Genomic DNA, 11,332 nt, shown 5'->3' on the forward strand with positions numbered 1-11,332 from the left:
AACCCTGAAACAGCACAATTGATTCAATTAATCGAAGTCTTAATGATAAGTAAAAATGTTAAACTAAGTTCAGTAATTCATCTCATCAGCAGAATCATGTATTGCATACTGCTCGAACATGCACTGGAATTTATTTACATAGAACTGGCATTTCCCTAAAGTGACCACCGCATACAGCATTCAGTATTGTTTACAATGTGATGCATGAAGACTAATTCGGGGCTACTGAATGACATCACAATGTTTTATTATGTTTGAACTTTATTCTCAGAGTCTCTCATTGTGCACATCTAGCCGAGCAACATGCCAGATTGCCTATTTGTCATAGCCTACATGTTCAACACACTTGTGGTAGTTACACTATTAACCTAATGCAAGAGAACAATGCAGAAAATTGGAGAGCATCAAACAGTGCAAAATGTCAAACAGGACACCACATGTTTTCCTTCTCTTTCAACAACCATCCAATGAATCAACATACAAATCAGAAAGTTCTTGTTGACAACTTTATGAAAGTGTAAAAAGACATAATCAACCACTGCAAGATTTGAGTTACATGTAGTAGAAACATTTGAGTGACAAATTCATTAGGGTTTACAGTGTGCACTACCGTTCCACAGTTTGTGGTCGCTTATAAAGTTCCTTGTTTTTCGAAAGAAAAGCAAATTTAAGGTCCATTAAAATAACATAAAATTAATCAGACATACAGTGCCGACATTGTTTACGTTGTAAATGACAATTGTAGGTGGAAACCTCAATTAGCCTTTTAAAATGATAAAGTTGGATTAGCAAACAGTGTGCCATTGGAACACAGGACTGATGGCTGCTGATAATATGCCATTACATGCCTATGTAGATATTCCATTAAAAAGCAGCTGTTTCCAGCTACAATAGTCATTACAACATTGTGTGTGTACTGTATTACTGAGGTTATTTTAATGGACAAAAATGTGCTTTCTTTTCAAAAACAAGGAAGTGCCTAAGAGACCCCAAAGTGTTGAATGGTAGGGGCAGCTATAACCGCCGCCACTTTTCTAGGAAGGCTTGTGGGAATTTGCGCCAATTCAGCCAAAAGCGCATTTGTGAGGTCAGGCGCTGATGTTGGATGAAAAGTCCTGGCTTCTCTAATATGAAACACATTTGAACGAAATAATTCAATACAATTATACACTGATAATTATATAGTGTGTGGCCTTTTTACCAAGTTGTTAACTAATGTATGCAACTTCAATCTTTTATATTGTGTTATAAACACCTGTACCACAGAGAGAAGAAAAGATCTAGCAATAATGATTCTACAGGTAACTGGGAAAGATGAGCGTGAGGCAAATGGTGGTCACATCAGATACTAACTGGTTTTCAGACACCCCTGGACCCCCACAATACAGTGAAACTGCACATTTTAGAGTGGCCTTTTATTGTGGCCAGCCTAAGGCACACCTGTGCAATAATCATGCTGTCTAATCAGCATCTTGATATGCCACACCTGTGAGGTGGATGGATTATCTCGGCAAAGGAGATGTGCTCACTAGCACAGATTTAGACAGATTTGTGAAGAATATTTGAGAGAAATAGGCCTTTTGATGTTTGAGTTCAGCTTATGATAAATGGGGGCAAAAACAAAAGTGTTGCGTTTATAATTTTGTTCAGTGTGTATATTATATAACTATAAGTCTTATAACTTTGTCTCATATTATATAACTGAAGGTTCTCTTTGTCTCATATTACATTTTGTGTGAATATCCAATAATTGAGGAAATCATGAAGGGGGCAAATACTTTTTCATAGTACTGTATGCTGTTTGCTAAATTATATCACAACAATTTGAGTGAGGTGAGGAGATCAAATTAAATTTCAATCAATATGAGGAGGGGGAGGGCTCATCTGCCAGACTACTTTGAGTGAAAACTTCACATCTTCAAACTTTTAATTTGGTTCAGACGTAACTGATTTTTAAATATATACAGCTTTGGAAATAATTAAGAGACAACTCCTAATTTTTCTTAAATCAGCATCTCTACATGTATGGCAGCCATTCCATTCCAGTGTCTGTTAAATTCCAACACAGGCACACCTCATTTTACTTAATGAGGAACTAATTAATAAAAAAAATAACTATTCAGCGTGACAAAAGACTTGAAAAGAAAAGCTTTGAAATGAAGGGTTCAATTCTGGCTTTACTGGCAGAGGGATACATTGAGCATCAGGTTGCTTCCATCCTGAAAATTTCAAAGATGGCGGTTAATAAGAACATGGTCAAGCAACAGACACTGGGGACAACAAAGCGACAGACTGGCAGTGGGAGAACAACTGTCAATCGAATGTCACTCAACAACCGTAGGATGACATCAAGTGACCTACAAAAGAATGGCAAACAGCAGCTGGGGTGAAGTGCACGGCGAGGACGGTTCGAAACAGGCTCCTAGGGGCAGGGCTGAAGTCATGCAAAGCTAGAAAAAAGCCCTTCATCAATGAGAAGCAAAGAAGAGCCAGGCTGAAGATTGCAAAAGACCATAAGGATTGGACCGAAGAGTAAGGTCATCTTATCTGACGAGTCAAATGTTCAGCTTTGGCCAACACCTGGTCATCTAATGGTTAGATGGAGACCTGGAAAGGCCTACAAGCCACAGTGTCTTACACCCACTGTGAAATTTGGTGGAGGATCGGTGATGATCTGGGGATGCTTCAACAAGACTGGAATCGGGCAGATTTGTCTTTGTGAAGGACACACGAATCAAGCCAAGTACAAGGTTATCCTGGAAGAACACCTGCTTCCTTCTGGTCTGACAATGTTCCCCAACTCTGAGAATTGTTTTTTCCAGCAGGACAATGCTCCATGCTCCTTAGTCAAGAACCTATCATGGCCAGACCAATCTCCAAACGTGAACCCTATTAACAACCTCTGGAACTTAATCAAGAGGAAGATGAATGGTTACAAGCCATCAAACAAAGTCGAGCTACTTGAATTGTGCCAGGAGTGGCATAAAGTCCCACAACAGAATATGACAGACTGGTGGAGAGTATGCCAAGATGCATGCAAGCTGTTATTAAGCTCTTCCTAAGTTAAAACATTAGTATTTTGTTTTTAATTTGTTTTCTTTTCATTATATGAGGTCTGAAACAATGCATAATGTTTGAGTTGTTTTGACCAGTCGTAATCTTCTACAAATAAATACTCTATATGACAATATTTATATTTGGAATTTGGGAATAATGTTGTCAGTAGTTTATAGAATAAAACTGTTCATTTTACACATACACATACCTATGAATAGTAAATCCAGAGAAACTGATAATTTTGCAGTGGTCTCTTAATTTTTCCCAGAACTGTATATACTGTATATATAATATTGTCCCTGACTGCAAAATCCAGTCAGAATCAGATTGTGTTCTTTTATTCACCAAATACTGTGCTTGGCAAAAGTATTCAAACCTGCAACCAATTCTCTAATTTTACTGAATTACAATTACATTTTATTTAAAAAAAACAGAGACTCAAAATCTATTCCACCTGCCCTCCCCCTGCTGTGTTCGGTGGCCCTGGCTAGTTCCAGTTCTGTTTTACCTTTGCGCTTCATTTCACTCCAGGTTCTCACACCAGACCCTCACCACCATCACACCCAAGGTGACTCAATCATTCTAATGAACCCAGACTGTATGAATCCCTCAGTTCCCCTGCGTCTCTTGTGGAGTTATGGCAATGTCCTGTGTGTTTGTATCCTTGTGTTTCCCAAGTGTAGTCGTAGTCGTTGTTCCAGTTGTTTTGTTTTTATTCTTGTCCAGTTCTTGTACTCTTTGCCCTAGCAAATCTATTAAATTCTGGTTTGTGCCTGCATCTCTTTCCTGTCTCCCTCCTTAAACCGTGACACATTGTATGGTGACATTGCTCCTCATTCATGAAACCCTCTCAGAAAAGATGGGAGAGACTTAAGTTAATCTCTAAGTATGATTCACGAAACTGTAGTACCTGGTCGAAATGAGCGTAGATGTCATTTCAGATTGATAAATCGATTAAAGCTGTGAACGCGAGAATGTCCATGGCTTACATGACACAACCGTAATTTATGCGGGTGTTGCGATCAGCAAACTATGAATTGACAGATTTAAACATAAATTATAGCCTGAAACAGCTAATTAACCATTCGTTATTCTCCATGACAAAATCAGCGAAGTTACGTAACCCTTTCACTTCTCAGCCCAGAGTCCTTTAAAATAGAAAGCTCTGCCATCATTCGTGTAACTGCTCGACCCAGAACCACAGGTTTTCCCCTCATTATTCAATTTAAGACCTGTTAGCTAATCAAGATGCCAGCCACCGAAATTATATCGACCTATGATCTCCAAGCATGTCAATACGGTCTGAGTGACCGTAGAGTAACAATGGTTGTAAAATCTATTACAGTTTTTTACAATCGCTATGACAGTTTTTTCAATACATTTAACAAGTTTCCTAAACTCTTAACACGGCTAGCACAACATCCATCTTTGTAGGCTATACAATTAACACATTTCTTGTTGCTTTGACACAAAATGCATACAGTTAACACAAATTTAAAATGCTTTAACTTCTTTTACACACAAGCTCAACCAAGACCAAAACAATGTAATTTTACAGTCAAATTTACAAATGCTTTCACACTGTATGTCAGAACAGATAACACCATGTTCTAAACCTAACCTTACAGGCTAAAGTCAAGGTAAACAGCTGTGTATATTGTGAATTGAAACACAAATATATTCCCTGTATCTTATTCCATTGCTAATGAGAAACAGCTTATTGAAGTTATGCAAATATATAAATCACAGCTGATTCCCATCTAGGAAGCACACTCAGGTGTTGAGGTTCTTTCAATCGCATGATCATATGTTCTAAAAGAGTACTCTTTGGGCTGATATTGTGTGGAAAAGGAACAATATGGAGCAACACAAAGAAAGAAAGAAAGAAAGAAAGAAAGAAAAAAATGCCTGCACGACGGAGAGGAAGACGAGTACCAGGACAAGGGAGAGGACTGGGACAACGACAAGGACAAGGGAGAGGAGTGGGACAAGGACAAGGACAAGGGAGAGGAGTGGGACAAGGACAAGGACAAGGGAGAGGAGTGGGACAAGGACAAGGACAAGGGAGAGGAGTGGGACAAGGACAAGGACACGGGAGAGGAGTGGGGCAAGGACAAGGGAGAGGAGTGGGGCAAGGACAAGGACAAGGGAGAGGAGTGGGGCAAGGACAAGGGAGAGGAGTGGGGCAAGGACAAGGGAGAGGAGTGGGGCAAGGACAAGGGAGAGGAGTGGGGCAAGGTAGAGGATGAGAACATGTGGCCAAATGCAGAAGACCGGGCAGATTAGAAGACTACTTTGTTTTTGTTATTATTATTCCAGTGCTTTTTCTGTTTGTATATCTTGCAGCAATGTCCTTTTACAAATAAAGTCTTTACTGCAGCAATTCTGTCTCTGTCTTTTTTTTTTCATAAACTGTACATTCTATAAAGCTACTCTAAGATGGTCATTCATTTTTTGTATTGAATTTCTGCAGCAAAAGAAACAAAATGCATGCATTTACTAAACCCAACAAAACAAAAATGTAGAGAGGCATCAAAAGAAACTGCAGTGCAAAACACAATCTGTGATCAATACAATATACTGTCTATTGTATAAGGGCAGACCTGATACATAAAATAATGCAGTTTCTGTAATTTCAGCGGATGATAGTGTTTTTTTTGTCATTGTGTTATGATTGACTAAATGTTCCTGTTGGAAGAGAACATGTGTTAGTGTTTTGAATAATTATTTGATTTTGAAACATGTTTTTAGTGTTTTGTTAGACAGTGTATTGTGTTAGTGTATTATTGTATTTTGTAAATTAGTTTTGGAGTTTAGTTTACAATGTGTGATTTTGAGCATGAAATTAACCGTTTTGCCAATTGTGTGTTTTAGGTGTGTTGGTGCGTTAAGAGTTTAGGAAACTTGTTAAATGTATTGAAAAAACTGTCATAGCGATTGTAAAAAACTGTAAAAGAGTACTCTTTGGGCTGATATTGTGTGGAAAAGGAACAATATGGAGCAACACAAAGAAAGAATGAAAGAAAGAAAGAAAGAAAGAAAAAAATGCCTGCACGAGGGAGAGGAAGACGAGTACCAGGACAAGGGAGAGGAGTGGGACAAGGACAAGGGAGAGGAGTGGGACAAGGACAAGGACAAGGGAGAGGAGTGGGGCAAGGACAAGGGAGAGGAGTGGGGCAAGGACAAGGGAGAGGAGTGGGGCAAGGACAAGGGAGAGGAGTGGGGCAAGGTAGAGGGAGAGGAGTTAGAATGCGTGGTGGCGCTCAAAGAAGGACCAGAGCTAGGGTAACTGATCAAAAAAGAGCTACTATCATTGACCATGTCATAAACCACGGGCTATCATACAGAGAGGCTGGTGAACGAGTACAGCCAAATCTCAGCCGGGTCACAGTGGCATCCATTGTCCGTATTTTCAGAGAAACCAACAGGTAGGATATTGCTTTTCCTACAGCAAAGTGTAAATACAGTAATTTTACCATTTACAGTATTAGAGTGACTGTATGCCTCCGGTCTCTGTATTTTGTAACTGTATTTTGTCCCTCTAAGGATTCAACTTCTACCTCCCTCAGAGGGCAGTGGAAAGCTCCTGAATGAAGAACAGGAACGTGCTATTGTCAACATGGTGATTGCTGACAATGAAATAAAACTGAAGGACATTCAGTCCAGAGTTGTAGAGGACAACCTTGTCTTTGGGAACATTGCAGCAATCAGCATAACAACCATTTCTCGGACTCTAGCTAAACACAGAGTCCGAATGAAACAACTATACAAAGTTCCTTTTGAAAGGAACAGTGAGCGCATCAAAGAACTCTGTCACCAATACGTCCAGGTAAGGTTATGCAATACAGTCATTACTGTACTATACACAGTGTGTTTTGCAGTAAACTACTCTATAAACCTGGAGTACATTAGGACATACAGTAGATATACAGTACAGCACAGCATTTACATACACTGTGTCTAATTACTTTCAGAGAGTCATGGAGTTGGAGGCCAATCAAATCCCACATGAAATTATCTATGTTGACGAGGCTGGCTTCAACTTGGCAAAAAGGCGTCGCCGTGGGAGAAACATAATTGGCAAAGGGGCCACAGTTACCGTGCCGGGCCAGAGAGGAGCCAACATTACCATCTCCAACAACGGTGCACTCCTGCATAAATGTGAGATTGGCCCCTACAACACAGTCCGCCTTCTCCTGTTTTTAGAAGACCTGCACGAAAGACTGGTGCCAGAGGTAGAAAGGGGACAGGTGGGAGACCACTTGCCAATATATGTGATCATATGGGACAATGTGGCATTCCACCATTCCCGGGCAGTCACAGCCTGGTTTGACGCCCATCCAAGGATGATGTCCCATTTCCTTGCCCCTTACTCCCCTTTCCTCAACCCCATTGAGGAGTTTTTCTCAGCCTGGAGATGGAAAGTTTTTGACCATCGTCCACATGACCAAATCTCCCTCCTGGATGCAATGGATGCTGCATGCCAAGACATCACAGCTGAACACTGCCAGGGGTGGATAAGGCATGCCAAACAATTCTTCCCACGATGCCTTGCCAATGAAGATATCAGGTGTGATGTGGATGAGAACATGTGGCCAAATGCAGAAGACCGGGCAGATTAGAAGATTACTTTGTTTTTGTTATTATTATTCCAGGTTTGGTTGGAATTAACAAGGTTTGGTTGGTCGGTCAGTGAGAGACATTCGCTCTTTTTAGCCGGCTCCGATTACGCACTCCGGCAAAAAAAAGTCTCCAACACCCCAGGAGTTAAGAGTGGGGCGAAATCCAGATGATCAACCATTCATCTTGGAACAGGTTAAGCTTCAGTGACTGGGTCATTCATGGTCTCCAGCATTGAAATCAATAGTTCCCATTTTTTGCTACAAAAGCATTCCGTTTTGGTTGTCATTAGATTGCACAATCCACAGCTACCTCATAATTTTCTGGGCATATGGGCAATGGTTGGGGATTAATACAGTGGGGCAAAAAAGTATTTAGTCAGCCACCAATTGTGCAAGTTTTCCCACTTAAAAAAATGAGAGAGGCCTGTAATTTTCATCATAGCTATGAGAAAAAAAAATCCAGAAAATCACATTGTAAGATTTTTTATGAATTTATTGGTAAATTATGGTGGAAGATAAGTATTTGGTCAATAACAAAAAATCATCTCAATACTTTGTTATATACCCTTTGTTGGTAATGACGTTGGCAAACGTTTTCTGTAAGTCTTCAAAAGGTTTTCACACACTGTTGCTGGTATTTTGGCCCTTTCCTCCATGCAGATCTCCTCAAGAGCAATGATGTTTTGGGGCTGTCGCTGGGCAACACAGACTTTCAACTCCCTCCAAAGATTTTCTATGGGGTTGAGATCTGGTGACTGGCTAGGTCACTCCAGGACCTTGAAATGCTTCTTATGAAGCCACTCCTTCATTGCCCGGGCGGTGTGTTTGGGATCATTGTCATGCTGAAAGACCCAGCCATGTTTCATCTTCAATGCCCTTGCTGATGGAAGGAGGTTTTCACTCAAAATCTCACAATACATGGCCCCATTCATTCTTTCCTTTACACAGATCAGTCGTCCTGGTCCCTTTGCAGAAAAACAGCCCCAAAGCATGATGTTTCCATCCCCATGCTTCACAGTAGGTATTGTGTTCTTTTAATGCAACTCAGCATTCTTTCTCCTCCAAACACGTCGAGTTGAGTTTTTACAAAAAAGTTATATTTTGGTTTCATCTGACAATATGACATTCTCCCAGTCCTCTTCTTGGCCATCCAAATGCTCTCTAACAAACCTCAGACGGGCCTGGACATGTACTGGCTTAAGCAGGGGGACACGTCTGGCACTGCAGGATTTGAGTCCCTGGCGGCGTAGTGTGTTACTGATGGTAGCCTTTGTTACTTTGGTCCCAGCTCTCTGCAGGTCATTCACTAGGTCCCACCGTGTGGTTCTGGGATTTTTGCTCAACGTTCTTGCGATCATTTTGACCCCGCAGGGTGAGATCTTGCGTGGAGCCTCGGATCGAGGGAGATTATCAGTGGTCTTGTATGTCTTCCATTTTCTTATAATTTCTCCCACAGTTGATTTCTTCACACCAAGCTGCTTACATATTGCAGATTCAGTCTTCCCAGCCTGGTGCAGGTCTATAATTTTGTTTCTGGTGTCCTTTGACAGCTCTTTGGTCTTGGCCATAGTGGAGTTTGGAGTGTGACTGTTTGAGGTTGTGGACAGGTGTCTTTTATACTGATAACAAGTTCAAACAGGTGCCATTAATACAGGTAACGAGTGGAGGACAGAGGAGCCTCTTAAAGAAGAAGTTACAGGTTTGTGAGAGCCAGAAATCTTGCTTGTTTGTAGGTGACCAAATACTTATTTTACCGAGGAATTTACTAAAAAATTCATTAAAAATCCTACAATGTGATTTTCTGGATTTTTTCCCAAATTTTGTCTCTCATAGTTGAAGTGTACCATCTTATTAAGTGGGAGAACTTGCACAATTGGTCCATCCATCCATCCATCTTCTTCCGCTTATCCGGGGCCGGGTCGCGGGGGCAGCAGTCTAAGCAGGGATGCCCAGACTTCCCTCTCCCCAGACACTTCCTCTAGCTCTTCCGGGGGGACACCGAGGCGTTCCCAGGCCAGCCGGGAGACATAGTCCCTCCAGCGTGTCCTAGGTCTTCCCCGGGGTCTCTTCCCGGTGGGACGGGACCGGAACACCTTCCCAGGAAGGCGTTCCGGAGGCATCCGAAAAAGATGCCCAAGCCACCTCAGCTGACCCCTCTCGATGTGGAGGAGCAGCGGCTCTACTCTGAGCTCCTCCCGGGTGACCGAGCTTCTCACCCTAAGGGATCATCTCTAAGGGATCGCCCGGCCACCCTGCGGAGAAAGCTCATTTCGGCCGCCTGTATCCGGGATCTTGTCCTTTCGGTCATGACCCAAAGCTCATGACCATAGGTGAGAGTAGGAACGTAGATTGACTGGTAAATCGAGAGCTTCACCTTGCGGCTCAGCTCTTTCTTCACCACGACAGACCGATACATCGACTGCATTACTGCAGAAGCTGCACCGATCCGTCTGTCAATCTCCCGTTCCATCCTTCCCTCACTCGTGAACAAGACCCCTAGATACTTAAACTCCTCCACTTGAGGCAGGCACTCTCCACCAACCTGAAGTGGGCAAGCCACCCTTTTCCGACTGAGGACCATGGCCTCGGATTTGGAGGTACTGATTTTCATCCCCACCGCTTCACACTCGGCTGCAAACCGTCCCAGTGCATGCTGAAGGTCCTGGTTAGAAGGGGCCAACACGACAACATCATCTGCAAAGAGCAGAGACTAAATTGTGTGGTCCCCAAACCTGACACCCTCCGGCCCCTGGCTGCGCCTAGAAATTCTGTCCATAAAAATTACAGAACCGGTGACAAAGGGCAGCCCTGCCGGAGTCCAACATGCACTGGGAACAAGTCTGACTTACTGCCGGCAATGCAAAGCTCCTGCTTCGGTTGTACAGGGACCTGACAGCCCTTAGCAAAGGACCCAGGACCCCATATTCCCCAAGCACCCTCCACAAGATGCCGCGAGGGACACAGTCGAATGCTTTCTCCAAATCCACAAAACACATGTGTATTGGTTGGGCAAACTCCCATGAACCCTCCAACACCCCGTAGAGGGTATAGAGCTGGTCCAGTGTTCCAAGGCCCGGACGAAAACCACACTGTTCCTCCTGAATCCGAGGTTCTACTATCGGCCGTATTCTCCTCTCCAGAACCCTGGCATAGACTTTCCCGGGGAGGCTGAGAAGTGTGATCCCCCTATAGTTGGAACACACCCTCCGGTCCCCCTTCTTAAAAAGAGGAACCACCACCCCGGTCTGCCATCCCAGAGGCACTGTCCCCGACCGCCACGCGATGTTGCACAGGCGTGTCAACCAAGACAGCCCCACAACATCCAGAGACTTGAGGTACTCAGGGCGGATCTCATCCACCCCCGGTGCCTTGCCACCGAGGAGTTTCTTGACCACCTCTGTGACTTCAGCCCGGGTGATGGACGAGTCCACCTCTGAGCCCTCATCCTCTGCTTCCTCAATGGAAGACGTGTCAGCGGGATTGAGGAGATCCTCGAAGTACTCCTTCCACCGCCCGACGACATCCTCAGTTGAGGTCAACAGCTGCCCACCTCTACTGTAAACAGCGTTGGTAGGGCACTGTTTCCCTCTCCTGAGGCGCCGGATGGTTTGCCAGAATCTCTTCGAGGCCAGCCGATAGTCCTTCTCCATGGC

The sequence above is a fragment of the Esox lucius genome, chromosome 21 (genome assembly GCF_011004845.1).
Source record: "Esox lucius isolate fEsoLuc1 chromosome 21, fEsoLuc1.pri, whole genome shotgun sequence".
In the NCBI taxonomy this organism is placed as follows: domain Eukaryota; kingdom Metazoa; phylum Chordata; class Actinopteri; order Esociformes; family Esocidae; genus Esox; species Esox lucius.